Genomic DNA, 6,253 nt, shown 5'->3' with positions numbered 1-6,253 from the left:
GCGCAGACAAAGGCCGCGGCAGGGGCGCTCCGGTGGGGGCTGGCGGGCACCGTCTCCCCCTCCGGGGCTCTCCCCCCCCGCGCCGCCGCCTTTCCAGGTGAGCCGGGGCCTCCCCCCGCCGGGGGCCGGCTCGGGCCGGGGCGCGCCGCAGGCGAAGCGGCGCCGCCGAGGGGTGCGGGCGGCGGCGGGCGGCGCTCCCGCAGCGCGGCGGGCGGGCAGGGCCCGGCAGCCCCGGGCACGGCGGTGGGGGCCGCCGGGCCGCAGCCCCCCGGCGCGGCGGCGGGCGGGAGCCGCGGAACCATCGCCCCCGGCGCTGCGGACGGCGAGGTTGGCGGCGTCCCGGGGGCGACGGTGGGGGAGGCCTGACTCCCTAAGCTCCCGAGGCTCCCAGAGCTGAGTGTCTCCGACAGCAGAGCCGGGAAGGCGAGCACGCCTGCCCCGCGGGGTGACCCACCTGCCCACACGTGTGGCCCTCGGACAGTTCCTCCTTGCCGCAACCAAGGCCCAGCACGGTGTGGGGGTCGTGCCCCACCTGAGTGCTCCGCCTGTGTGCTCAGCCTACCGACACGGGGCCGTGGTGGACACTGCCCCACAGGTCAGCACCTATAGGTCTGATCACTGTAACACAGAGGATTCAAAGTCTTGATCCAGATTTCACAAAGTTCAGGAGAGGAGGCTGGGCTGTTGTGTCCCTGACATAGCTCACAGGAGAAGTTTTGATGCAGCCTTTGAAATGGACATAAAAGCTTTGCTAGGGGACATCATGCAAGGATATAAAAATGAAGGAGTTTGTACCTAAAAAGCCGATTACTTAACATCTTTGCAATCAAATAAAGGTAATAATTAAGTGGCAACAGGTGGTTCAATAAAGATATTCTGTTTAAAAACAGAAAGAGATAATGACATCAAATCAGACATATGTTTCTAATGGGGAAAGGTCCCAGTTGCTTCTTGCTCATCCTCAGACAGTGATTGTGCCTCACTGCCAGACTTGGATACCTCAGCAGTTTATCTACCCAGAAAGATGAAGGTGTGATTATCACATAATAAGCTTACTCATGCTCACTCTGCTCTTGCTGGCACATGCACAGCAGTTACTATGTGATGACAGTCTTCTCTGCAACAATCCAAGTGCAACTTCTCTGCAGCCTGGGGTCCCGTTGCAGCCTGTGCTGCTGTGCCCCCACTACTGCAGATACATGTGATGGTCAGGGCAAAGCTGCCTGGAAAGAGGAAGATGCTGCAGCCCTGGCTCAGCGTTGCTTCATTTCAGCTGTGCCATCAGCACCAGATGCACAGCAGCCACGTGCAGTTCCTGCCCAAGGTGCCCTCCATCCATGGAAGGCAGAGAGCAGAAGAGGCTGACCCCTCTGCCCCTTTCCCACTTAGGACGCTTGGCACCAGCTGTTGTGGTGGCTGAATGGGCTGTTGAAGGGGCTCATGGCAGGGACATTTGTCAACTTTCCACTCAAACCTGCAGTGTCATTTCAGCTCCTAATTATAGCCAAGGTACCTTCCGGGGTTTTGTTGTGGGCTGGTTCTTATTTCAGAACAGGCTGCTCCTGTTTGTTGTCAGCAGTGCAGAATCGCTGCTCATGGCTGGATAATCATGACTCCTGGCTTTCCCAGCTGCACCTGCATTGCTGGAGCCATGGCTGCTACAGGGATCCTTATGCCAGGAATCTCAGAGGTAGAAGGAGGCTGAAATGAATGTTTCTCAGTAGCTCCATGTCTTGGGAAGTTAATTCCATCAAGATGTAACATTCTAGCTTCTAGAGAAGCTGCTGTACAGCTGGTGCTGATGAGGCATTATTGTGAGGAAGTCCCACAGATGAGATTCCTCACTAGTCTGACTAACACTGTCCTCACCCTCCTTGGGGTCTTTTGAGCTATTCCTGAGGACTGTAGTGCCATTTCTGTCTACAGGTGGGTTGTAGCTCCTTGCCTCAATCAACTGAGCAATGCAGAATTTGGAGCATATGCCTCATTAGTGAGAAGGACTCACTAGTGCAGGTGTGATTCATCACTTTAGAGAGCACGTCAGGGATCAGGGCATGAAGCAGCTTGACTAACAGAGGCAATAACAATGCAGGCAAGGGCCACGTTACAGAACCGAGTAACAAAACAGCAGAGCAGCTGAAAATGTGTAATGGGACAGAGTGAGAGCACAAAGCAGAAACCTGACTGTCCACAACACCTGTATCTGGGTTTCAGCTGGGAGCAAACCCTGGCTGTTGAGAGAATCTGGAGTACATCCTCCCACAAATTCCTCATGGAGGTTCTTCGTGTATCTCTTTTTCTAGACAAATTAATCTTGGGATCCCAGTGGCTGCATAGCATCCACTGCATACTAAAGAGCTAGTTATTCTGGAGCCAAATGCCAGGGAACAACAGTGCCCCGCTGCAGAGAGAAGCACATTAATTCCAGCACAGCTGAGCAGCGAGATGTGCAGGGACATCTCTCCAGAGAGAGCGTGGCTCCTCTCCCATCTGGCAGCACAAAAGAGGACAGGCCTGAATCCTCAAGACATGAAGATTATGTTATGTAACATGCACGCTCACTGCTTCCCGAGACAGGGCTAAGTTAAACTATCCGTGTGATTCAGTCCAAGGCCAAGCCAGAGAGGAGCTGTGCTTCCCTCCCGAACCTGGGGGATTCTGGAGCAAGTGAGTAGCCTGAGGCTGGCGGGGGAAGGTAGATCCAATTCCAGCGTGCAATGACAAACAGCACTGCCTGCAAGTGTAAAATCGTGGCTTTCTGTAAGAGTGCTTAGCAAAAAGCATGCCCATAAGCAAATGCATGAGCATTTTTGGGGGAAGGGTTTGGTCAATTCCTTTTTACTTCACTTGTGCATAGAGAAAATTTTTTACAAAAATGGGAATACTGTCAAAACAAAAAAACAGCTGCATTGCCTGCCCTGAATTCCATTTCAGATAAAGGCCTAGAAAAGGAGTTTAAGAGTAAAATGTGTGAGACCTGCCCATAAAAAAAGTCTCCAGCAAGCAGTTGATGGGAAGGCACAAAATGTCTGTGACGTTTTGCAGCACTTCTCTTGGTTCTAGATTTTTAGTCTTTATTATTTCTCTCACCTGCATTTTCAAGAACATAATCATCTAAGTATGGTATGATATCATACAAAGAATTTGTTAAAGCAAAGTAAATTCTAAGCTGCTCTGGGCTGAGAATCAGGATACTAATCAGGAATCTGTCCTGTAACAGAAGATGAACTGCCTAGGCCTCATTTATTACTTTTCCCTTTCTCCTCCCTTGCTTTTAGAGGATTTAAGAAACACATCATGTTTCAATAGTCATATAGATGCCAAGTGTTGGTCTTCAGGCATATTGTATTTGGACAGGCATGTGTCTCCTCCAGAGGAAGCAAAAGCACTGACAGCTGGGGATTCTGTTTGCTTGAAGACTTGGTATTGCTCTTCAAGTTTTTCTCCACAGGAGAGGAATAATACTGACAGTATCACAAAAGCATTATTGTTCCAGCTGTAATCCCTGTGCTCAAATCCATCCTTCAGGTTACTTGCATCCTGATTGCAAAGAGAAAACTTCCCTTTGTATTTGTATTTGACAGTGGCAGATAGATTGGATGTCACTGTTTTCTATGGTCAAATAGCACTGAAGGTGGAAAGGCTGCAGTGTGATCCTGTAATAAGCCTACAGGAATGGGAAAGGAGGATGAAGGCCAATGGAACAAAAATAACAGTACACAAGAAAAATGGATGAATGACAGGAAAAACACAGTTGTAGAAAAGCCACATGACAGAGAGATAAGGGACAGAAAAAGTGTGTAGGGACAAAGGTGAAACTCCCTATACATTATAATGTAAATATACAGGACTGGCCAGAGGGCCAGGCTGTGGCCACAAAGCTTGCAGTGGGAAATGCAATCATCAGTGTGGAAGAGGGGAATTGTTTCCAAAGAGAAGCAACAACTGTGATGCTTTGTGAGGACACAGATCTGAGCTTGCCTCTACAGCTCCATGTTGCTGGCATATGAGAGGCCAGTCAGAGAAGGAGACATTTCACACAGAGATGATGTCCCAATCCTTTCTTAGCTTGTAAAAAACAAATAAAAAGAAAAGAAAGAAGATGTAACAGAAATTCTGCTTTTCAATGGGACAAGTATGGGCTCCCTGAACTATTATGTGTGCCCTACCTTCAGCCAGACTCCTATAAAAGGATCCAACCTTCCCTACTTCAGGAATGTAACAAAAGTAAATAATTTTCCTGGAATTACTCCTCACCCTACCTCCTTCCTACACATCCTTTTTGAGTCTCAGTCTCAGTTCACACAGCTAGGAATGCAATTAATTAAGCTGATCTAGCTGGCTCAGCTTTGCAGTTGTAGAGCCCACGGCTGGCAAATGTCACCTATTTCACATCAGACATCTCTGTTGCCAAACTACAGTCAACTTCACAGTCACATCTTTGTAGAAAGCACTGCTGTGCAAGTGGAGGTGAACCACAAGGCAGGCAGGAAGCACATTAAAGGAGAGGTCTGAGTACAGGTTCCAGGAAAAAAACCCCAAACCTCTGAACATCACTGGAGCAAAACTGATGTGGTTTTAAAAGTGGCAGTGTTCTCTCTCTCTCTCTCCATTTAACACAGTCTTGAGGCATAAAATGATAATGTGACAAATAGTAAATAACAAAGGGATGCTCAATTGGTCAGCTTGTCTTTGGTTTACACTGAGAGCAACAATTAACTTAGGAGGGAGAAAATTAAATCACTTCATAATTTTCCACTTTTCAGAAGACCTGAGCAAAGCTCTTTGGTAAGAGCAAAGCTTTGCACAAACTCATGCAGATCTTTTACAAGCACAATAAACTACATATGTGATGGAGTCATCTCTTTCTGAAATGTGATCTGGACTACAGGATTATGGCTGCTTTTCAGAGAGACAGGTGGACTCTTCAGCTGCATTTAAAAGGATCCCTTATTATCAGGTAAAAAGCCTACTTTTTTTTTTTTTTTTCTAACTAGGTACATTTAATCTTTGCCAGTTAAAAAAAAAGAAAAAGAAAAAAGGTTATTTATCAACTGTCTAAAGAATTAGTTCAGGGAATGGAAAGAGAGCAGCACTGAAGGCCAGATACTTGCAATTCAGGCTGAAAGTAGTTTAGGGACAAAGCTGGATAAATTGCTGTTGCTTGCTCATTGCCTGGCAGCCTGATCTCAGGCCAGTCTCCTGGCAAAGAAGACCTTTGGTATTTATTTTGGGAGAGGGACATTTTCCAGTGGGAAGAGTATTAAGGTGTATCAAGATTATCATACATCAGTCCCCATATTTTATTCTGCCACTTTTGATGCACCTGGGAAATCAGAATAAAAGTAGGCATTGCTTTCATCCTTTGACTCTTTCAACATCAAAAACTAAAATATGAGCTGGACAACTCAATATGTCATGGAACAACTCGGTTATACAACATAAACTCAGTTATACAACAAACAGGCAAGAGTATGAAATAACTATAGCGGGTTGAAATTCATTTGGGATCAACTGGAGTGAATCACTCATTATCTCCAGGGCAGCTGTTCTCTCTCCATAGAGCTGCTCTCTCTCTCTCAAATTTTTTATTTAATGAACATTGATAACCAGCACAGTTATAAGTAGAATACAGCTCCAGGGAGAGACAGCATTTGGCACATCTGGTTTATAACCAGAAAGAAAAGCTGTTACACAGGAAGCTGAGTTACAAAATGTGGTCAGGTTTGTTGGCAGCCAGTAGCCCCTTTCAGATAACAAATAGCCCTAGGATGCCACCTCAGAAGGACACCTTGTTTGAGCATCAGCTGAAACAGCTCCTCTGCACTCATGCTCACCTCCCTGCTGAACCAGCAGGCTCATGGAGGGAGAGGAGGAAGATGCTGCTACCAGTGTCACTGGCACAGGAAAATAGACAAAGGCACTGAGAATTCCTTCTCTTTAAGGATATTTTTTTTCCCAATTAATAATTAATTTAATAAATAATCAATTTAATAGAAGAGCTGATGTCCTGAACAAAATTACAGCTTAGGCAGTATCATCCTGCCTAAATTATCTTTTCATTTCAGATAAAGTATTCTGTCAACTGTACAAATAAGTTTGCTACAGAATGCTTTGTATTCCTCATTTCAGAGGGGTGCTATGTTTTGGTAGTGGATCTAACAACATCTCATTAGTACAACTATCAAGTTACATTGAATAATGTTTATATATTGAATAAGGTTTTTTGTAATTTCCAACAATTCCTTTAAAC

Source organism: Cyanistes caeruleus, chromosome 18 (genome assembly GCF_971803275.1).
Source record: "Cyanistes caeruleus chromosome 18, bCyaCae1.hap1.1, whole genome shotgun sequence".
Classification (NCBI taxonomy): Eukaryota; Metazoa; Chordata; class Aves; order Passeriformes; family Paridae; genus Cyanistes; species Cyanistes caeruleus.
This window is presented reverse-complemented; position numbering follows the sequence as displayed.